The 24,114-nt window shown below is 39.5% G+C and overlaps 1 protein-coding gene across 6 annotated transcripts in view; it reads left to right on the top strand.

Annotated features, from left to right (window-relative positions):
* Window positions 1–3,010: 3,010 nt before the first annotated feature.
* The window catches only part of JAK2 (Janus kinase 2), a 116,974-nt gene continuing 95,870 nt past the window's right edge, over window positions 3,011–24,114 (top strand). The window contains exons 1-2 of one of the 6 annotated variants that reach the window (XM_019645921.1): window positions 3,011–3,482; window positions 3,861–3,942. The gene's annotated coding sequence lies outside the window, so the exon portion shown is untranslated. Of the gene's footprint in view, window positions 3,541–3,860; window positions 3,988–24,114 lie in introns of all 6 variants that reach the window. The other 5 variants (XM_019645920.1, XM_019645923.1, XM_019645919.1 and 2 more) reach the window with 5 other exon arrangements.

Genomic DNA, 24,114 nt, shown 5'->3' with positions numbered 1-24,114 from the left:
CTGAATGACATTAAGCAAGTCACTTCTCTCTGCCTGGGTATATTGATTTCTCAATTGTATAAGCCCATGAATAATATATTTCCCTTGTCTACCTGTCTTCCATATCCAAATCACTAATATAAAAAAGAATCCATTTCCCCCCAAGAAACCCTCAATATTCACTAGTTTCAAATGGCTTTTCCCTGCAAACAGTCAGTGGAGAGTTACACATACTATGCCTGGTTGAAAAAACACGTCATTGCAAAATATAGCAACTTAACTACAATGTATTTATCTGCACTGTTTCAGAGTTCTAAAACAGGTATTTTATTTTGTTTATTCTCACAAAAGAGAATGTTTCTATTTCCACAGTTCAGGTGCTTTTCATTTTAACCCTGACATTAAGGTGGTGTTCAGCACTTTATCTTCTTTTGTGTGGGCTTGTGTTCTGGTTTCTACTCCAGTAATAGTTTTGTTCACAGGAAAAGGGAACTTTCATGGTGGTTGCTGCTTGTAATGTCAGCCTTAATAGTCTAAGCAGGTTTTAGATTTGCTGTTGAGTCACAACTACCATTTCAAATTTTTGTTAGAAATTTAAAAAAGGGACTCTCCAGCATATTTTGTTTGTAAGACAGTAGCCAAAAGAATATGGTTCCCGGACTCAATGCCATCGTGGGAGATGGGGTTTCCCTCATGCCAACAAACAATTCTTGCTCTGATACCAGTTGAGTGTCCAAGAATTCAACTCAGTTCCGACATTATCTACCCAGAGCATCAGATTCCACAGGTTAAGCGTTCAGACCTACAAGACTGCCCTGCTCCCCGCCACCCCACAACACACACAGTTCAGATGCCAGCCACAAGCCTAGGCTCTTACTGTGCTTCTAACCAACAGACTATAAATTGGAGGTTCCAACAACCCCTCCAATTCAGAATGCCAATCTCAAGTTCAAGTTGTTAACCTGTACTTCTGATTGATTGGCTATATATCAGAGGTTCCCACAACCCCCTCCTTGGGTTCAATTAATTTTCTAGAACAGTTCACAGAACTCAGAAACATTTTACTTACTAGATTACCTGTTTATTATAAAAGGATGTTAAAGGATACAAATCAACAGCCAGATGAAGAGATACATAGGGTGAGGTCTGGAACAAAGGAACTTCTGTCTTGTGGAGCTTAGGGCCCCACAAGGTGGCATGTTCCAGCATTGTAATTTCCCAATGTGGAAGCTCTCTAAAAAAGGAAAAGCTATCCCCCCGGGTTTTTTATGGAGGCTTCATTACATAGTCATGATTGACTGAGTCATTGACTGTTGGCAATTGAATTTAATCTCCAGTCCCTCTCCCCCACCCGGAGATGGGGGTGAATGGGACTTAAAGTTACAAACCTCTAATCACTGGGTTGGTTCTCCTGGCAACCAGCCCCAACCCTAGGGTAGGGTCCAAAAGTCACCTCAGTAACGAAACAAAAGACACCTTGAACACTCTCAGCACAGGAAATTCCAAGGGTTTTGGGAGCTGTGGATGATGAACCCCAAATATCTTATAAATCACAATATTACACCATAGGAATGTGATTTTTCTGTAATCCCTTTCTCTTACTAGAAAAGGATGTTAAAGGATACAGTAACTAGAGAAAACTGGGCTCTAGTTCATTATCTACTTTGAAGAAGTCAGTGTGAATTCAAGTCATTTCCTATCCTGCTATCTTTGCTCAAAGACCTTTTGCAATGGGTCTTATGTAAGAAGACATGCAGGAGTTGCTTTGGTGAGGTTTATTTAAAGAAACCATTAAATACAAGCTAGACCTGAATGGCAGCATCATTCGTGGATGTGGAAACAGGGGACATAAATGCATCAATTCTTTTAGATTGACAGAAAGTGAGCTAATAACAAGTGAAAAAGGCTCTACAGTCAGGTCACAGGCTACTTCTTTGGCCTCACCTCTTAACACTGCCCTCTCCTTTCACTGTCCTCCAGCCACAGTGAACTCTTTCTCAGCCCTTGAACTTACCAAGCACATTCCCTTCTGGGGTCTTTGACTCTTTGCTAGTCCCTCTGTCTGAAAGTTTTCCAAGATAGTCACAGGACTGGCTCATTCTCACCCTTCAGATCTCTGCTCAAATGCAGTTCCTCTGAGAGGTCTTTCATGGCCACCTTCTAAACCGCTTCCTCACTTTGTATTCCCTTACTTTGTAGTCTTTTTCTTAGCGGCAATTATACACCAGCACATTATACATTTAAGGTATTTTTGTCGCTTTATTGGAATACTAGCCCCAGTAGGGCAAGGAGTATGCGGATAGTGTTCACATAGCAAGCATCCTTGGGGGCCTACAAGCCTGGCACCTAGTAGGTGTTCTGTAAATATTTGTTGAATGAATGAATGAGGCTCTCTGGGACAGTGGGAATCGTTTCTATCCATTCGCCCAGGCCTTGGACAACCCGCAGGCAGCTGGGCGCTTCATTACCCCCTCACCCATTTCTAGCAGAAGGGAGGAACTGGAGTCAGGCGCTCCGGCTTGCACTTGGGCAAAACCGCGCGTGTGAGCGCGTTGCCCCAACCCTCAGCGCCACTTTCCCTCGGCCTAGAGGGCTGGACTGGGGAAGCACAGGTTTGCTGCATCCGGGACGTGGAAGGAAAAGCAGGAGGCACGAGTGCGCGGGAGGGGAGAGGCTCTGTGCGGTAGCCGGCTATGCGCAGGGAGCGCCTTCCGGGCCGGGCTGACTCATTCCCAGCCGCCTCCACGGCGGCCACACACACACACACACACACACACATACACACACACACACCCATCTGGGGAGGGCCGGCCCCGCTAGCCTGCGCCAGCTCAGCTTCTCCGTCGGCGCTGGCCCAGGGGCCGTCCGGGGAATCTCCGCGCGGTCTACCCGCTTCGCGAGAGGCCACGGTCCTGCGTAGCCCTGTCAGCCCCGCTGCGCGAGCCGGCAGAAGCGCGGCCCGGGCGGAGCGGCGCACGCGCAGTCCAGGGGCGCGCGCCAGGCCCCGCCCCCACCCCCGCCCCCGCCCGGCTTCTACGCGGCCTCAGTCGGGAACAGGCTGCGGGAGTGGAGGCCAACTGGGGGTGGGGTGCCGAGTCAGAGTGTCGCCCGCGGCGCTGAGAAGACGACTGTGACAGGCTTCCCCGCTGCCTGAAGTAGGAGTGGAGTGGGCTGCAGGAAGTAGAGAGGAAGAGGAGCAGAAGGGGGCAGCAGCGACTGCCGCTAACGGCCTCCCTGGGCGCTGACAGGCAGGGCCGGCGCCCGGCTCGCTCGGGAGTTCGCGCCGCCGCCTCGGTCGCTCGGCTCCTGGGCCGGGACTTGGCGGCGCGCGTCGGCCGAAGAGCTGCTACTGCCGCGCAGGGAGAGGCCCGGTCCCCGCCGCCGAGGGATGTGAGTGGGAGCCGAACCCGCACGGGAGGGCCCCGGAGGGCCCAGCCTGGCGGACGCTCGGACCGGTGCCCGCTCCCGGGGCTTTGAAGACCTTGGCCGGCCGGAGGCGCCTGGTAGGAGCAGCCCCTGTGGGTTTGGGGGCGCGTCCTCGTCGTCCGATCGGTACAGCGGGTGGGTGTTATTGCTGCCTGGTCTCTGGGTGGGGGGCTGCAGTTACCTTTCCACCTCCCTCCCACCTCTTGATCCCCGCTCTCCCCCTGCTTGTGGCAATAAACTTCACAGCAAGAAAATCTTCCTCTTTAAGGGGACACATACAACGGAGTGTTCTGCTGTTGATATTCGCATCCATGTGTGCCTGATAGCCAACCCCCACCCTTTACTTAACCCTCTTTAAAATTTTCTAGACGTCCAAACTGCCTAGAAAAGAGCATGCATTTCCCCTGAATTTCTGCAGTAGTAACTGCTGCTTTTTCTTTTTTTTTTTTTTCTAGGTTTCAGAAACAGGCAAGGGAACAAGATGTGAACTGCTTTTCTTCTGCAGAAAAAGAGGTCCTTCTTCCTCTTCCCTCGACGGTGGGTATGCAGTCCTGGCGGCTGTCCTTTATCGCTGCAGTAAAGGTGAGGGTATCATGAGCTGTGAGTGCGTGCGTGCGTAGGAAGGTTGGAAGACAGGCAGGACTCATGGTGGCTTACTCCTCTGAAAATGGCAGTGCTGAACTTTTAATGTTGGTCTGGGAGGGTATTTGGTGGGTGTTTATTGTTGCTCGTGGATCTTTTAAGAAACGTTTATTGTTTTTTTCTCTGCGGATTATACAAATAACATGGCTTTGCAGAGAAAAAAACCATTGTCCTTTTTCTTCAAGCAGCCAGATTCTTAATCTTTCAAAGAGGAACATTTTGAAGTCCTATTGAGAGAACACGTTAGCCGTTCTTGCTGGGGTTTCTGCTACCGCATTGAATGCTTCCTGGATGGTTTTATCTGCTTAAGTTTGCTGTGTCGGTTGAATTTACCCAGTTTGCTTTCCGGTGGTTATTAATCTGCCTGGAGAAACTCCTTTTCTCTGAATGAAAGGCTAGAAGTGGCTGAGGTGTGTCATACATTGGGGGGGTGGAGTGGGGGGAGGAGAGGGGAATGTGGAGAAGGAAACTAGAAGTGGGGATGGGAGAGATGATGATTGCTTTTGGTTTCATAATAGGTTTATACAAGGGAGTTGTTGGGTTACTGCAAATATTCTGATATAACACCCAGAAGATTTGAAGATGAAGAATCAACCTTGGCTTCCCTCTCCCCACACCCTTCACCATTTTTTTTTTTACCTCTTCAAGTGTGAGAATCATTAGCTTGTATGTGCACATATCTGTTGGTGTGTAACATATCTCCAAACTGAATGTGTCCAACACCTGCCTGAATAGTACATGTATTTACCTAGATAGGAAAGCTGTGGTACTTGCTGACTAGATTAGCACATAATGTTTGTTTTTGCTTTAATTGAATGACCTGTGTTGGAAGTTTACAGTGTTTTAGGGATCAGGTAAGGAATGGTTTTTTTTATTTACTCGTTTTTCCTAGTGATTTGAGACAGGTGTCTCAGGCATGGGAAGGGAACTGATACCTTTTCTGTACTTTTCACCTGGCTATTGCTGAAAGGTGGGATGCTTTTGAGGCCGAATAGGAAAGAGCTTTGGCTTTGGAGTTAGATCTGAGTTTGAAACCTGGTGTTCTGCCACGTAACAATGGTATCTCTTTGAGCCTCACTTTTCTTATGATTGTTGTGAAGATTGAATAAGATTATGCATACAAAGTAGTATATCACTTGGCTGCTGTAAAAGTCTTGGCTACTATCAGGCCAAGAAGATTCAGAGAAGGGAAGAATGACTTTGCATAAGGTGATCTGCCAGTGACCAGTGTCTCTTCCTCTTTAGTAAAAGGAGAAAAAGGACTTTTAGGCTTTGAACTGGTTAAGGGGTAGGTATATAACCTTCTTATGGAAAGGTTCTACTCTTATCTCTGGCCTTGACACCTCCTCCCCCATTGTGCTGCCCCTACTAACTGTTGTACTGCCCTCTGGTGGTTAATTATGCTAAAAACTTTCTTTTGCTCCTCCCACATTAAATTTTTTTGGTCTTGTTTTGGGCCCCTTCCCTTTGCTCCCAGTTTCCCAAACTGTGTGCTGAGGTGCCCCAGAGCACCAGTGAACTCAGGCTTGAATTATTCATTTGAGGTAGTTCACAGTTTCAACATTAAATTGACAAATTCCTTTCTACAATGTCATGCCTTTGCAAAGCTGTATTTTTAGAGATTGCTCTGATAAAAAGCAAATACTGCATGAAAGTCAGTGATACAGGAAATGAGAATGTAATGTCCAGTTTAATTCCAAGGTTTGAGAGGTTGTATAGTGCCCAACAAGCACTAAGTTGTAAGCACATTAACTTAAGTGGTTTGAACCTACCTACTTATTTCTTTCAGCGTATGGGTGCTGGGAAAAAAATGACTAAGACAGGATTTTCTGAATGGAGTAATTTTGGGAACCTCTGCCTTAGCTTTTGGTTGGCTTGTCTGGTTAAAAAAATATATTTTTTAATGGAAAAATTGCATTTTTTTTAATGTTGGTCACTAATACCCATCTCCACTGAAATTATTGATACAATTATTGATACAAAGCTACTAGCAGCTGATCATGGCTTAATATATTTCCTCTCCTATTTAATGTCTTTATATCTTCAGTCCAATTCTTTCATTTTAAAACTAATCTTACTGGTCACTTGCCATTCTAGTCACAGTACTGGTCTTTTACTAGCATTTTTTACTGTCTCCTTAAATTCAACACGCCCCAAATGAAAATCATTATTTTATACCCCTTTGTAATTTCCTTCTCTCCTGGTTATATAGACTTTAAATTAGGCATCATCTTTAATCTGTATCTTTTATTTACCTCTTATATTAACCCATTCAACATGTCCTGTTCATACTTCTTTTGTCCATCTATCTCTGCTTCCCACACTTTTACCACCTGAATCCTAGGACTGGTTTCCTTAGCCTGGAATATTGAAAGCCTTATCAACCTCTCAGAATCCAGCATCTCTTCCTTCTATTTTTCCTTAATAAAAATGTCACTCTAAGGGCCAGTCGAGTGGCTCAGTTGGTTAAGAGCTGGCTCAAGAGTGCGAGCTCTGAGCAACAGGGTCGCCGGTCGATTCCCGGCCCGAGCTGTGCTGCCACTGGGCTGCCAACAGGTACCAGGATGGCTCAGCTAAAAAAAAAAAAAGTCACTCTAATATTCCTTATTGTGGCATTCTCTTGCCCCCAAATCTTCACTGGCTTCCCACTTTATACATGTTAAATTTAACTTCCCTTTTCTGGCTTTCAAGATACTCTTATCAATCCCTGCCCTATTTATTCAGTCTTATGTCTAAGGACCTTCAATAAGCATTCTCTTGCAAGCTGCTTTCCACATTTTCTAAAAACAGCCATGCTTATTCCATCTTTTCACTTTCACTCATTTTCTATATTTCTTCCACCAAACCCAGTTTTGCATCCTGTTGCACTGCTTACTAGGTGTGGAATAACTGAGCAGGGCCTGAAGTCTCCTCATCTGAAAACTGAGGAGAATTATAGTACTTTGCCCATAAAATTGTAGTGAGAATTAAGTGAGTTTATACATGGAAAGTCCTCAAGACCAGTGCCTGGCACATTAAGCACACCTTAAGTTTTAGAGATTATTATTATAACTATTTATTACCACTACTGTTACTACTATTACTATACTCCCAATTAAAATTCTTTCTCCTTTGTGAAACTGTTTCTCACTAAATATTGGTTTTTTCCTTTCTATATTTCTATAGTTCTTTTAGTTTTAGAATATCTTCACATAGTTTACTTATATACCATGCTTTGGTTGTTTGATAGTTATTTCCGTAGTGTTACCCATGTTTTTTCAAATTGATTGTGTATGCTTTGATGAACAATACCTAGATTTTTAAAAGTACGCACAGAGTGCTGAGCATGTGGAGAGCATTGAATAAATACCATGTATTAAAAAGTTGCCAAACAAATATTTTTAATACCTACAATGCAAAAGGCACTTTGCTATGTCCAAAAGAGATGCAGAAAAATATAAAATAGGCTCCTTTCACTGAAGGTTTAAAATGTAATTGGAGAGAGATAAGTAATGAACGTCACTTAGAGTTAAAGTAAGCAGAAAAGGCTCTAGAGGAGAGGAGGTAGAATCAAAACTAGGCAGGATTTGATTTTGTGAAAGAGGAAGAAAACTGTATAGGAGGTAAACAGAGGCAAAATATGCATAACATATCCAGAAAACACTACATAAAACAACTTGACTGAATTGAAGTGTGGGAGAGTAGTGAGAAATCAGGTTGAAAATGTAGAATTTTTATTTCATAGAAATGAAATTTTTATTTCATTTCATTTTATTTTATTTCATTCATAGAATTAGATTTGGATGCCCTTAAGTGCTGGGATGAGAAGAGTGTACTTTGCTCCATAGGTAACGGAGAAGATTTAAAAGTTTTAGATTGAGAAAGAGCCTGCTAAAAGAAGTATTTTAGGAAAATCAGAGCAGCACCAATGCTAGGTATAGTATGAATTGGAATGAGAAGTGATAGGGCTATAATCTAGGCTTGAAGTAATGAGGATTTGCATTTAGTGGAAATAAGACTGGAGAGATGTCACACAAGTCTTCATTATGGATTGGATAAGAAAGGAGAATGTGGGGGGGGAGAAGAGGGGGACTTTGGTAGTTTTATTTTTTATTTTATTTTACTTTTAAAAGATTTTATTGGGGAATTGGGGGAGGGGAACAGACAAGTTGCTGACCTTTTGTTCTTCAGTCTAGTTGTGGAGGATGTCGCTTCACTGGCCCTTATTGCGCTCCTATCATTGCGCTCTTCCCAGGTGAGGCAGTTGCTCGCTTGGCATTGGACGGCCGCTCAAGGCAGCTCATGAAACCTCACGTTGGCTGCCGGCAGCTCACAAAAGCTCATGCCCACTGCCAGCCAGCCCCACCGCAGCCTACGCGGTCGCTGGAGACTCACGCCTGGCAGCCCAGCTCCAGGTCGAACTGTTGTTTACCATCTTAGCTGTAGAGGGCGCAGCATCACTGGCCTTTATGTGGGATCCTAACCAGGGCTCTGCTGCTCAGAGCTGGCGTCCCAAGCCAACTCTTAATCAACACGCCACTCTGCTGGCCCCGACTTTGATCATTTTAGTTCAATAAATTCTGGTTATGAAATTGAAGAGTGTTGGAACACCAAGACATCTGGGAACATCTGGGCCAATCCATACATTTTGTACATTAGGAATCTGAGACTGAGAGATTTAAAAATGTGTCCAAAGTTACTCAGCTAGTTAGCAACAAAGAAAGAACCATAATTTTATTAATGGCAGTATTGACAGAAATAGCTATGAAAGTATTAGTAGCTGGTTGAGGAGATAAAGACAGCTGGATTTATATTTTGGCTATGTTGAGGTGACAGTGGGATATATGACTAGATTTTGGCAGAGAAATTTAAGGCCTGGGTTGTAGTGCTCAGATTTGGGTATTGCCTTTAATTAGAGAGTGGGTGAAAGAATAATTGGCAAAGGAGACAAAGAGGGAGTAGTTAGCAGTAATGTTGATCATTGTCGATCACTGCCAAGAATTGAGAAGAATCAGAACTGCAAAAAGGTCTTAAAAATATATACTAGTGCTTATGAAATGTATAAAAGCAGAAGAAAGAAGAAAATTGCTTATAGTTACCCCATGCAGAAATAACCACAGTTAATATGCTGCTCTCTCTAGTATAACAGATGACCTTTGGATTCGACATTTGGGTGAACAATAGAGACTTCTATCCAAAACTCTTATTATTGGGACTAAGGATGAGAATTGTAGGCATAATAAAGACTGAGGGATATATATATATATATATGATATATATCATATATGTATATATATATAATTTTTTTAAAGATTTTATTGTGGAATCGGGGAAGGGGAACAGTGTTGGGGAATCTGGAAAGGGGAACAGTCAAGTTGTTGTCCTTTAATCTTAGTTGTGGAGGGCGCAGCTAGCTCAGCTCCAAGTCCAGTTGCCATCCGCCATCCAGCCGCCTGTTGGCAGCTCGCAGCCACTCAGGTCAAGGTGCCGTGTTCAATCTTAGTTGCGGGGGTGGAGACATAGACCACCATCCCATGCAGGAAGTCGAACCGGCAACCTTGTTGTTAGGAGCAGGTGCTCTCACCAGCTGAGCCATCCTGCCACCTGTTGGCAGCTCAGCTCAGGCACAGCTCACTGGCTCATGTGGGAATCAAACTGGTGACCCTGTTGCTCTGAGCTCACACTCTTAACCAACTCAGCCACTCAGCCAGCTCAAGACTGGGATAAATTTTTGACAGAGTCATTCTTTGTCATTCTTATGTATCCTTTCATTTCACACTACACAGGTACTGCTATTCCTGGTGGACGTTAGCCCTGCATTTGTGATATTTGAATAAGTAGACATTCAATGGTTAGCATTAGACATTTAGAGTGATCTAACAGGGTGGACAAGTGATCTGAATAAAATGATAAGGTATGAGTTTCTAAAAGGAAAGAGAAATTCTTGGTAAATAACATAAAATTGAAGGTAGCATGATTAAGAGTGTTCAGGTTAGGAGAATTAAAAGGTCAAGAGGAAGCATCTGTTTTTGAAGCCTATACAGAATAGCTACCAGAGGTCGAGGAGGTTGGGATAGTCCCTGGTTTTGTTTTGCTTTCCCAAGGACATCCTTCAGCCTGCTTTTTTGATATCAGTCCTTGGGAATAGGGCATTCATTATTGCTTACTAAATGATTTTAGTTTAATAAACCCTGATTATGAAATATAATGCCATTAGATAATATTTTTGTAATATGAAAGGTAATGCGATGTGAGGAAGTGCACTGTTTTGGAAATCATTGGATCAGGGATTGACTCTTGCCAACATGGTGTATGATTTTGAGCCAGTCATGTAATTCTTGAGCCTTATTTTTTCCTCATTTGGAAAATGAGGGAATGGACTAAATCTTTCTTAAAAACTTTGTGTATTTTAAAAGGGTGGAATCGTGGTAAAATGTGTATAAAATTTAAGAATGGCTTATCACTATGTATAACAAAAAACCAACTGCTTCTTGCCCCTCCCCCATTTCTGATTCCTGTTTTACAGGAAATTACTTCAAATTTCATAATAGTATCTTCTGGTGCTTACTTATATATTTCTAAATAACATAATCTACCATCAATACCTACCCCCCCCCCAATTCTGTATCTGTACCTATACTCTGCCCTTTTCCCATTTGCAATGAATGAACTGTTCAGTGTCCCATCTAAGGCTTCTCCATCTACTCGTGTAGAGAGGAATCCATCCCATTTGCACTCATGGACTTTGCCATTGTATTTCTCCCTCTTTTTCTTGTAGTTTTAATTTTTCCCTCTACAAGATCATTTCCTTCAATATGTATTATGGTTACTATTTGCTGCATGACATAACTCCCCCAAAACAGTGATGTAAAATAAGTACTTTACATTCACAGATATTATGGGTCAATAATTCAGATAGGGCACAGCAGTGATGGCCTGTTTCTACTCTATAATGTCTAGGACCTCAGTTGGGAAGACTTGTTGGCTGGGGGGAACTTGGAAGTGGGAGACAGGAATCATCTAGAGGTGTCTTCACTCACATGACTGGTAGTTGATGTTGGCTTTGAGATCTCAGCTGAGGCTGTTAATGTGGCCTGGACTTCCTTACAACATGGGCGCCTCAAGGTAGTTGGCTTTCTTACGTGGTTAGTCAGGGTTTAAAAGTGAGTGTTTCAGTGAACAGAGGTGGGGAAGGGTGGAGGATTAGATTTCACTTATTAACTGGGGAGTGGCAAGGTCACATTGTGGAAGAAAACATGTGGGATGGGAGATATTATTGTTATGGCCGTCTCTGGACAAGGCTATTGCCGTAGTTTACCCTTTTGCCACACTTCATATCCCTCCCACATCCAAAATATATGCAAAATAGATTGACCCCATCCTTGGAGACCTCTAATTCACATTCCATTATGACATCAGCTCAAAATCCAGTATGTCACCATCTAAATTAGGTCTAGATACAGATCAAGTTCCTTGGGTATGGCTTCTTGGGAATGATTCCTCTTTAACTTAAGGCCTTTGAAGAGCTAAGTAATATGTCCCCACATAATTAACATATAAGATTGGAAAGGCGCTTGTTAACTGCAGTAGACATTCCTGTTTAAAAAGAAGGACAAGGGAGGCACATAGCAGTCTGTGGCAATTCTGAAACCTGGCTGGGTGCATGTTGGCAATTCCTTAATTGGGGTTCACTCCTACTCCCTAGAAGTTGTTTGTTAGCCATGGCTGCTGCTTTTGGTCTTTAGTTTCACCTCCTGAATCATTCATTTTTTCCTTGGAAGAATTGATCTGTGTTTGCACGTGAGTAACCTTCTGAGCTTGCTTCCTGTGTATAGTGTGGTTTAGGATCCAAAGGCCTCCTTTTATTTTATGTACCATATTTTGCTGTGTATAATGCACACATTTTTGCTCAAATTTATGAGGGAAAAAGGATGCTCATTATACATGGGTAGTACTAATTCTGTATCTATATAAATGTTTTAATTGTTTTATTTATGCTTATGAATTAAAAGTGTAACTCTAGAAATCAATAACAATATCTGTATGCAAAATAATACCCTGGAATATGATCGGTTTTATGGCACTTACCACGAACTTGCAACGAAGAGTTCCTGGCTTTCTATGATACATAAATAAATGTGTTACCGATACATAAAATTTCTTGTATCTGTTTTTGTCTTTTGTAATTATTTGTTACATAAAATTTATTGTACCATAATGTTAAAAAATAAATGCTAAAATTCCTTTATAATACAAAAAACAAGTACCTAAATGTAAACAAATAAAAATTTGAATTAGAAAATTAAAGTAGAAGATTTTTTCCCTGAAAATTTGGGCCAAAAATGTGGGTGCGCATTATACATGGGAACGCATTATACACAGCAAAATACGGTAGTTACTGTCCCTTTCATTCTCAGCTAATATAACTCCTTTATAAACTTAGTGGACTTCCCATGTGTTAGTTCATCATCTACTCCATCAGACAAAAGCTATACCCACAAATCTCTTTTGAGAGGAGCTTTTTCCTGTCTTAGGCTCCCTGTGAGGCTGCTATGCAACAGCACTCATAAGATGCTTAGATAATCTTTTGTCTGAAAGGATCTAGGGTACTGACTTAGATCTTGCTGAGGTTTTAACAATGGATGTTACAGTCCCATTCTAGATTTAATCTTTGCCCTGAGGCCGTATCTTTAAGAACACTTTGCTGCCCGAAAAGACTGTTCTGAGCCCTTTACATTTCCTTGAAATTTCACTGAAAAAGTGAATAGCTCATTCTTCAGTTCATCTCTCTGCTTTCTCAATTATAAAGGCAGCTAGAAAAAGCACTTGGCTGCTGCTTCAACATTCTGCCTAGAATCTTGTTAATTCATCAAGTAGAGTTGATCCATGAACAACATGGGTTTGAACTGCTTGGGTCCACTTATATGTGGGTTTTTGTCAATAAATATATTGGAAAATTTTTTTGAAATTTGTGATAATTTGAAAAACTCCCAGATGAACTGTATAGTGTAGAAATATTAAAAAATTAAGAAAAAGAGCCCCACTGGCTGCTTTGAAAAGCCATCTTTGCCTTGTTCCCTTGTCTGGCTCGCTGCCGCCATAGCCACCTCTGCCGCCTGCAGTCATGGGCCTGGCAGCTTTTTCACCAGAGTTCTTGAGCTCTTGCTTTTTTTTTAATCCACTGCATTGGATCACTGGTGTGCCCTACCTTGTCAGACATGGTCGTGGATACCAGGTCCTAGGTCACCACCAAGGATTTAAAGGAGAAGTTGTGGAGGAAGCAGAAAATGGAAGAGAAGCACCTGCTAATGGGAATGCTAATGAGGAAAATGGGGAGCAGGAGACTGACAATGAGGCAGATGAATAAGAGGAGGAGGAGGAAGGTGATGGTGAGGAAGAGGATGGAGATAAAGATGAGGCAGAGGCAGCTATGAACGAAAGGGCAGCTGAAGATGATGTTGACACCAAGAAGCAGATGAAGATGACTAGACAGCAAAAAAGGAAAAGATAAAATTACAAAGAAAAAAAAAAAAAGGCAGCCTGTGACCTATTCACCCTCCACTTCCTGCCTCAGAATTTCCATGTGGCCACCTTCCAGTAGAGCGTCCCGCCCACCCACCCACCAAGGTCAGCTCACCTGCCAAAACCACAACATTAATTTGCAACAGGGGCGAAAAAAAGAGCCAAAACTTGCAAGGCCCTGCTTTTTTCTTAAAAGTGCTTTAAAAAGGAAAATTTGTATTTTTACATTGTATATTTTTGTACATATTGTTAGGGGTCAGCCATTTTTAATGATCTTGGGATGAACTCGGGCCTTTGGAGCATTCTTTGTCCTACTTCTGATTTTATTCGTGGTGTGACCATGTACATTATAATTTCAAAGGAGAAAAAAAGCCTTGTAAGAAAAGCAAAAACAATCTTAGTCCGAGCATTCCAGCAACTTTTCGTGTATACACTTATCTGTACAGCAGTTGGTTTGTATGAGATGGTTGAAAAGGCCAAGGATAAAAGGTTTCTTTTTTTTTTTGTCTATGAAGTTGCTGTTTATTTCTCTTTTTTTGGCCTGTTTGATGCATGTGTGGAACAACGTTCAACAACAACAGGAATTTTATTTTGCTGAGTTCTAAAAAAAAAATTAAGAAAATGTTAAGTATTTCTTAAATGTATAAGTATATGTGGATACTGGTCTATTTTATCATTTACTATCATAAAATATACACAAATCTATTATAAAAAGTTAAAATTTATCAAAACTTACATGCAGACTGTACATGGTGTCATTCACTGTCAAAATAACTAAACATTAAGATACAGTAGTAAATCATAACTGTAAAATTATAGTACATACTGCACTACTATAATAATTTCATACCCACCTTCTGTTGCTACTGCTGTGAGCCCATGATGTGAGTATCCGCTTAAAATGCCATGTGATGCAGATCATCTCCTTGTGAGCAGTTCGTCTCTCCTGTAAATTTCCTGTCGCAGTCCAAAGTGATCTCTTGTGGTTCTTGCGTACTTTTATGTTTAGTGCAATATTGTAAACCTTGAATAATACTGTGGGACCCATACAAAGTGCCACTAATGATGTTGGAATTGCTCCCAAGAAGCAGGGAAAAAGCATGACATCACAAAAACTTGAATTGCTTGATATGTACCCCAGATTGAGGTCTGCAGCTGCCATTTTAAGATAAATGAAGCTAACGTGAGGACCACTGTGTTAAAAAAAAAAAAAGGAAAGAAAATTTGTGAAATTGTTTTTGCAGCTGTGCCAACAGGCGTAAAAACCTTGTACTTTTTATGAAATACCTTTTTCTCTCGTATTGAAAATGCAGCTTTTATGTGGTTCAGGATTGCTATAAGAAAGGCATAACTATAGACTAATATAATTTTTTGAAAAGCAAAGTTATTATATGACAACTTAAAGCAAAAGGAAAGCGAAGGATCTAAAGCTGGAGGATTTAGGGCCAGCAAAGGATGGTTTGATAATTTTAGAGATTTGGCTTAAGAAATGTCAAGGTAACAGGAGAAACAGCATCTTGCCAACCAAGAGGCAGCAGACAGGTTCCCAGATGTCATTAAGAAAATCATTGAGGAGAAAGGATATCCTGCCTGAACATGTTTTTAATGCAGACAAGAGTGCCCTGTTCTGGAAAATGCCTTAAAGAGGCATTTATTAGTAAGGAAGAGAAGCAAGAGCACCAGGATTTAAGGTAAGAAGCGATAGGCTAACTATACTGCTTTTTGCAAATGCAGTCAGCTTTATGATCAGGATTGATCTTATCTGTAAAGCTGCTAATCGCCAAACCTCAAAGAGAAAAGATAAAATACCAGCTGTCAGTCTTTTGGTTGTATAAGAAAGCCTGGACAATGGGAACGCTTTTTTTGGATTGATTTTATTGATGCTTTGTTCCTGAAGCCAGGAAATACCTTGCCAGTAAGGGACTACCTTTTAAAGTTCTTTTGATACTGGACAATGCCCTTGGCCATCCAGAACCCCATGAGTTGAACACTGAAGGCATCGAAGTGGTCTACTTGCCCCCAAACACAGCATCTCTAATTCAGCCTCTAGATCAGGGAGTCTGTCATAAGGACCGTTAAGGCTCGTTATAAGTGGTACTCAATGGAAAGGATTGTCAATGCTATGGAAGACCCTGACAGAATATCATGAAAGTCTGGAAGGATTACACCATTGAAGATGCCATCATTGTTATAGAAAAAGCCATGGAAATCATCAAGCCTGAGATAGTAAATTCCTGCTGGAGAAAACTGTCTAGATGTTGTACGTAAGTTCACAGGAGTTATAACAACCTATCAAGGAAATCATGAAAGAGATTATGGATATGGCAAAAAAGGTAGGGAGTGAAGGGTTTCAAGATACAGACAGATCTTAGAGAAATTCAAGAGCTGATAGACACCACACCAGAAGAATCAACAGAAGACTACTTGATGGAGATGAGTGCTTTCCAACATGAGCTAGACCAGGAGGAAGAAGATGTAGAAGAAGCAGAACCAGAAAATAAATTGGCATTAGACAATCTGACAGAAGGGTTCCAATTATTCAAGACTGCTTTTGACTTCTTTTACAACATGGACCCTTCTATGATTCTGGCACTGAAACTAAAGCAAATGGTAGAAGAAGGATTGGTACTATATAGAAACATTTTTAGAGAAATGAGAAAGCAAAAAACTCAGACAGAAATTATGATATATTTTCGTAAAGTTATACCTCGTGTCCCTGCCTCTCCCATTTCCCCTTCTACCTCTTCCACTTCTGCCTCTGCCATTCCTGAGACAGCAAGACCAAGCCCTCCTCTCCCTCCTCCTCAGCTTACTCAGTGTGAAGACAATGAGGGTCAAGACCATGATGATGATCCACTGCCACTTAATGAATAGCAAATAATCATCAGATGATGTAGACTTTATTGATAAATACAGTATTGTAAATGTATTTTCTCTTCTTTATGACTTCCTTAGCATTTTCTTTTATCTAGCTTGCTTTATTGTAAGAATAAAGTATATAATACATGTAATATACAAAATATGTGTTAATCAACTGTTATTGGTAAGGCTTCTGGTCAACAGTAGGCTAATAATAGTTAAGTTTTTGGGGAGTCAAAAGTTATACACAGGTTTTCAACTGCACAGGGGGTCATTACCCCTAACCCCCGTGATGTCCAAGGGTCAACTATATATATTTTCCATGTTACCAGAGGTGGTAGTTTTGTCAAACTTTGCATTGCTGGATAACAAGGGTCTCCTTTTATTCACCCTTCAGTAGAATTTTCCTCACTTTCTTTCCTTTAAGCCCTCTGTGACAGCCTTTCTTGAGGCTTATTAGGCTTCCATTAAATCTCAGTGCCCATTATTTGTGAACACAAACCTCAGGTAGGTCCTCATCTGTTCCTGGCTACATTAGAACTGTTCTCTAACTCAGTAGTTCTTATCAGAATTACCTACAGGGCTGGTTGAAACATAAAAATGCTGGGCCCCACCCCCGGAGTTTCTGATTCAGTACCTCTGGAGTGGGACCTGAGAATCTGCATTTATAACAATTTTCCAGGCGATGTTGATGATGTTGGTTTGGGGACTAGACTCAGGACCACTGAAACTAGGCTCTGCAAAATTTTCCTAGCAAGGACCAGATAGTAATTACTGATATTTTAGGCTTTGCTGGCAAGATTGTCTCCATTGCAACTACTCAACTCTATCTTTGTGGTGCAACAGCAACCAAGAACAATACATAAATGAAAGGACTTACAAAGGCTTATTTATAAAACAGGCAACTCTCTGAATTTGACCTGTGAGCATTAGTTTGCCATTTCCCAATTTATATCATTACTTGACACATTCTTTTCAAGCTACTGCCCCATTTTTCACTCCCTGTTAGAGCAAAGCTCTTTGAAAGAGTTGTCTGTATTTTTCTCTTCTTTTTATTCTCTCAAAAATTTTATGTACGCTGAAGAGATGACATTTTAAATGTTTTAGAATTCAAAAAGTAGTAAATATCTCTTTATATATGTCAATTTGTGTATATGCAGTCATAACTCTAGATTAAATAGAAGAGGACTTGCTTATTCAAAAGTGGTATGTGTTATTAATTTCAATAAGTATTGCCAAATTGATCTCCATAGAAAGGCCAGCTTATACTTTTCTATACCTGTTTTCAGATGGTTTGATATTTGTCAATTTGAGGTGTGAAAAATGGAATCTTATAATTTGAATTTGCTTTAAGTTTTTCTTTTCTGGGAATGGTTCACTCATATCCTGGCCCATTTTCCGTCAGACCATTTACTTTGATTTGTGAGAGCCCTTTTTAGACTAAGAAAAATAGCTCTGTTTGTGAAGTGAATTGTAAATATTTCTCCCAGGTTGTCTTTTAATCTTTTTGTCTGTGTTTATACTGTGATTTTTTTTTTGTCATGCATGCTTTTTTGGCTTTTATGCTGTTCTTTTTGGTAGTCATTCCTTTTATGACTTAAAACAAAACAAAACAAAACAAACAAAAAACCATACTTAGGTCTCTGCTTAACCCTGAAATTATATTTTGAAACTCTCCCATGTTTTCTTGGTCCATCTGGAATTTATATTGGTGCAAGGTGTAAGATGGTATCCATCTTTTTTCCCTCAGATGGTTGTCCGGTTATTCCAACACTATTTGTTGAATAATCCTTCTTTTCTCTGATGCTGTGAAAGTGCTTTAGATGATGTATATAGTTGGGCCTATTTTTAGAGTTTGTTTTATTCCAACATTGGCTGCTGTGAAACTATACTGTAATTTCTAAGTTAGGGAATATTTCTATTTATTTATTTTTAGGCCCTGTATAGTGTTTATAGTACATGGGAGGTATTTAAATGTTTGGGGGAAAAAAAGAATAAATCAACAGTTTAGGGATATAATCAGATCTTTGTGTCAATTATTCAATTTAGTTATTACTTCTATTTAATTCCCCTCATTCTTATTTTTAAACTTGGATTTAATCTTGGCTTTTTATTTTTTTGGCTTTATTTTGAGGTATTATTTTTTGTATTTAATGAATGGGTATTTGCTAACCTGTGAGTCTGCTCTTACTAATCGTTTTTGGCCTTAAATTGTTAAAAATTTACAATATGGTTTTATCTATCAAATTTGCATAGCAAGAGAAGTTTGTCACTTCATAATGGCAGCCCACAGGATAGAGTGAATCAATGGAGAATTGGAACCCCTAAAGTTTTCCAATATATTGGTTTTTACAAAGTTTTGACGTGGAAAGATTCACAAGGAGAGGATTTTAGGACTTGGGGTATGATCAAGAAATGAAAATAGTAAACTATAGGATAAGTCCACCTGATTCATAATGGATAAATGAGGAAGTGGAAATCCATCTGAAACAGAAAATGCTTCAGTTTCAGAGAATTATGTTTTCATTTCCATGTTTATGTATTCCTTGTTCTTTGTTTATCCATATGTGCTTAATTTTATTTTTTATCTAATACATTATATAATCTTTAAAGAATTATCTTAGGGCCGGCTGAGTGGCGCATTGGTTAGGAGTTGGCTTGGGACACCAGCTCTGAGCAGCAAGGCCCTGGTTCAGTTCCCACATGAAGGGCCAGTGACGCTGCTCCCTCTAAGATGGTGAACAATGGCTCGCCCTGGAGCTGGGCTGCTGTAAGTTGCCGGCAATGGCATAGGCTGCATGCAGTGGGGCTGGCCAGCAGCAGGGTGTGTGCTTTCTTGAGCCACCGTGAGCGGCCTTCCAGTGGACAGCGAGCCACTGCCTCACCTGGGAAGAGCACAATGATAATACCAACATGGGCCAGTGTAGCGATGTCCTCCACAACTAGACTGAAGAACAAAAGGACAGCAACTTGTCTGTTCCCCTTCCCCGATTCCCCAACGCTGTTCCCCTCCCCCAACTCCCCAATAAAATCTTTAAAAAAAAAAGAATTATTTTAGAGGAATATCTGAAATAATGTTCTTCTGGCATGGTAGTATTTTAAAAATCATTATGAACTTAAATTCATACTGATTTAAATAACTTAGATTTCTTTGAATGTCAGTAGCAGAAGATAGTGTTAAATATGTCAACAGTGGAATTAAAGTTCCTCTGCAATTTTATTTTCTATAAGTAAACTCATCACTTTTCAAATTAAAAAAGTTTTGTTTTTTTTTTGTAATACAGCCTTGGAATATGATGGTTTTTCAATGAGATCTTAAGGGGGAAAAATCAATTTTCAAAGATCTGTTTCAAACATTTTCCCACATCTTATTCACACTTGTTTTTTTTTTTGTTTGTTTGTTTTGTGTGTGTGTGTGTGTTATAAATTTTAAATTGGCCTTTTCCTATATAGTCATCATTAAGCATGATTCTAAGGAATAGCTCAAAATCTTCTAAAAATAGGGGAAGGCGATAAATTTGCAGAATAATTCACATTTTCTCTCTTTTGTATTTATATGTAAACCATGGCATCAGGTTTCTCAGGAGGTTTGAAAAATTGTTGCCTGTCATGTATGTACTAATGTGACTGGCCCAAGGTAAAATGATGGTTTGACTTTAATATACCTTAAATGTGAAGATGTTCTCATCCTCTTTTACAAAGTCTCAAAATTGACAAATATTCACCTTAGATCCCTTGCTTCTTATGTGAATCATGATGTTATTTGTAAAAATATGCATTTGCATATATTTTATACACTGTTTCAAGAGGCAATATACAAATTTAAGATGTAATATACAAATTTTGAACAATATCTCTTCAAATAGAAAAATTCAAGTGAATAAAAACGATCATTTAAAAATTACATTCATCAATAAAAGGGGCAAAAAGAATTTCAAGTCTTCTTGTGATTGACAGGAAGAACTTGCTTAACAAATTTTAATACCTTTCTGCAAATTCAGATACAGTTTTAAATGAATAGTGTCATCCTGTACGGTTCTCTACTCATTCATTCATTCATTCATTCATTCATTCATTCAGCTCATCAGTCACTCACTCAAGTCACTTAGTGGGTCAGTTGTTTACTTAGTGAGTCACTCAGTCACTCACTCACAAATTCTTAGATACTGTTTTTTTCATATCTTTGCCAACACTGGATATTGCTGATCTTCTTAATCTTTGCCAGTTTGATAGGGAAGAAACAATATCTCATTTTTATTTACTTTTTTCTGATTATTAGTGACGTTGACTTTGTTTTCATTTTAGGGAATATTTGCATTTTTGTGAAATGCCTATTCATGTTCTTTTGTCCATTTTCTCATTGATTTGTAAGGATTACTTGTATAAGCATATTAAATCTATGTAGCATATGTTTTTTTGTCAGTTTTAAAAACACTTGAATATTATGTTTATAATTTGATGTAGTCAAGTTATCAGTCTTTATTGCCTTTATTTATTTATTTATTTGCTTAGATGTTATGTTTGGGAAGGATGTACATATGTGAAAGATTTTTTTGGTTTAGAAATAATTAAAGTGGATGGATTTAAAGCACACCAAAGAAATTATAGGAAATGTCCAACTTCAAATGTGTAAGGGAATGAGCCAGAAGAGCATGAAGAAGAGCTAACAGCAGTGATTTTTTACAAACACAATAGTATTTACAAACACTTGAAAATGTTTTAAGTCATTTTGAAGGAATAGAATACAAATACAAAGAGAATTGTAATGTAAAACTGAGATAAAGGCATATATACTCATTGTAGAGATGGTTTCCTAGCAACAGTTAGTCCAACTTTGAAGTAATTTTTAGACTTCTTTATGTTTACTTTAGGAGTTTTCTTTTTCTAATTTCTGAGCGTGTGTTTCCTTATGGTCAATTTTTGTAAATATTTTATATGTGTTCAAAAATATATTTTTGGTGGAAGGTCACAATATATTTGTCATTTTTCTAGTGGATTGTTTGTCTTTTATCAGTTTGTGGAGTTCTCTTACTGCTTGTTTGACAAATGAATTGCAAATATTTTCTCTTGGTCTGTCTTTTGGTTTTATTTATGATTCCTTTTCTCCAGAGAAATTGAAAATTTAATATAATCTTTTTATTTATTGTGCCGGTAAAAAACTTGAATGACTTTAGTGTCATTAATTTTATAAAGAGGCAAGTTATGTAAGATAGTAGGGAAAAGGGCAGACTATGTGGAATTGGACAAGTGAATGTCCTGACTAAGGCGTTGAAATTCAAGTGGGAATAAAAAACACTTTATTAGGACAAGAAAATATGGACTCATGCAGCCAATTTGTGTTACTTTTGTTATGGACTTTGGGTTTCTCTTTTTGAATAAGAAAGTTTTTCCACTACAGGTAAAAGTCATCTCAAAGGTTCTTTCAGTATTTTCATTAAAAATTTTTATATTTTACATTAAGTATTCATATATAATTTATTTTTTTTACATAAAATGTAGGTTTCGCATGTTTTTTGCAGTTGTACTATCAATTATACCAGTACCTTTTTTTTTTTTTTTAAAGATTTTTATTGAGGAATTGGGGGAAGGGGAACAGACAAGTTGCTGTCGTTTTGTTCTTCAGTCTAGTTGTGGAGGACATCTCTACACTGGCCCAAGTTGACACCATCATTGCACTCTTCCCGGGCGAGGCAGATCAGTCTCCCACTTCTGGACGGCCACTCACTGCGATTGCTGGCCGCTCACGCTGGCTGCTGGCTATACACGGTAGCCCATGGCAACCCACTGCCACAGGGGCTGCAGCCTACGCCATCACCGGTGACTCACAGCAGCCCAGCTCCAGGTTGAGCTGTTGTTCAGCATCTTAGCTGTAGAGGGCAGTGTCACTGGCCCTCATATGTGGGATCCGAACCTGGGCTCTTTGGCGTCCCAAGCCAGTTCTTAACCATCGCGCCACTCGGCCGGCCCACCAGTACCTTTTGTAAACAAATATCCTTTTTCTACTGTATTGAAATATCATTATTAAGTTCCCTTATCTACTTGGGTTTATTTCTGGATGCTCTTTTGGTCGACTGATCTGACTGTGTATATACCAAAACTATTGGAGTTTTAAATGCCTATCAAATACATTGAAGCAGAATTTAATAGTATTATATTTACAAAAATATTTGTCATTTTCATTTAACCTTGTTTATAGGAGTTGCACACATCTTTGTATAATAAATATGATTCTCGTATTATCCCATACACTACCCCGTTCATTAATCCAAAGAAAGGTTTCTTTTTGTACTATTACAGCTTTTGTAAGTGTACTTTAGATGAAGAAAGAGTTTGTGTATGCACAAGCAAAGAAAGATTAGCAAATAACCAACTGCTTTTTGTGTACCATCTTTTGGTTTAATGTATCAGATTCACAGAGTACCTTTTACTTTAGCAAACTCTTCTAAGTTTTGGATAATGAAACCCTATAACGCCTCCCCTCCTACAACCAAATTACTTTGGTTTTAAAGTGTTCAAAATCCGGCTTTACAGTCAGTCAGAGAAAGACAAATACCATATGATCTCACTTATATGTGCATTCTAAAAAACTGAATAAATGAGAAATATGTCTCAGAGACACAGAGGAAAAACTGATGTTTGCTAGTAGGGAGGGGGTGGGATGAAGGAGAAGGGGAAGGGGTGAGACAATACAAATTGGTAACTACAATATGGCCTCAGGGATAGACACGACAGTCTGGGGAATATAATCAATAATGTTGTAAATATTTTTTAGGGGCCAGATGGACTCGTGTCTTGTTAGGGAGACCACTTCATAGTCCGTGTAGAGGCCTGACCACCACACTGTATTTCTGAAGCTGATGTTGAATAATAATGTATGTCAACTATAATTATATATACATATAGTCACGGGACGTGGAGTAGAGAGTGGGAATGGAGTCAATGGAATTGTAATAGATAAGCATGATATTGGGGGTGGGAGGGCAGTAGATGGGGGGAGAGGGGTTGTTACTTTGTGAGAGGTGAAAAGGATAACTGTTGCATTGTTCTGTACACCTGAAACTAACAATAAAATAAAAAGCTACAACAAAAAACAAAATCCGGCTTTACAAAATTTATCCCATGGCTTTATACTAAATGTGCTTAATATAATAGTCTCTACCATTTCTGACTATAAAATTTTAAATCTAATGTTTATAGTCCATTGAAATGCACAGCATAATGGATTAGATGGTGTGAGTATAAAATAAAAACATTTAAAAAGCTATCTTTTTTAAGACTTTTTTTCCTAAATTAAGTTTTCTTTTATATCTAGAATACATTTTTCCTATGCTATGTGAGAAGGACATTTCATTTTTGACAAAAGAGGAAATGAATGCTCACTCTCTCTTTAAAGACCAACATTATATAGGAGAAAGAAAAAGAAAGTTTATATGTTAAAATAATTCATTTACCTGTATTTACCATTCACCTTTCACAATTGTTGGGTCACTTTTTGCTTTAGACTTATTTATTTATTTATTTAATTAAATTTTTTTTTTAGATTTTTATTTATTTATTTTTTATTGGGGAATTGAGGGGATGGGAACAGTGCTAGGGAATTGGGGGAAGAGGAACAGACAAGTTGCTGTCGTTTTGTTCTTCAGTCTAGTTGTGGAGGACGTTGCTTCACTGGCCCAAGTTGGCACCATCATTGCGCTCTTCCCTGGC

The sequence above is a fragment of the Hipposideros armiger genome, unplaced genomic scaffold (assembly GCF_001890085.2).
Source record: "Hipposideros armiger isolate ML-2016 unplaced genomic scaffold, ASM189008v1 scaffold_95, whole genome shotgun sequence".
In the NCBI taxonomy this organism is placed as follows: Eukaryota; Metazoa; Chordata; class Mammalia; order Chiroptera; family Hipposideridae; genus Hipposideros; species Hipposideros armiger.
The sequence above is the reverse complement of the archived record's forward strand: the minus strand, read 5'-3'. Positions and strand labels throughout refer to the sequence as shown.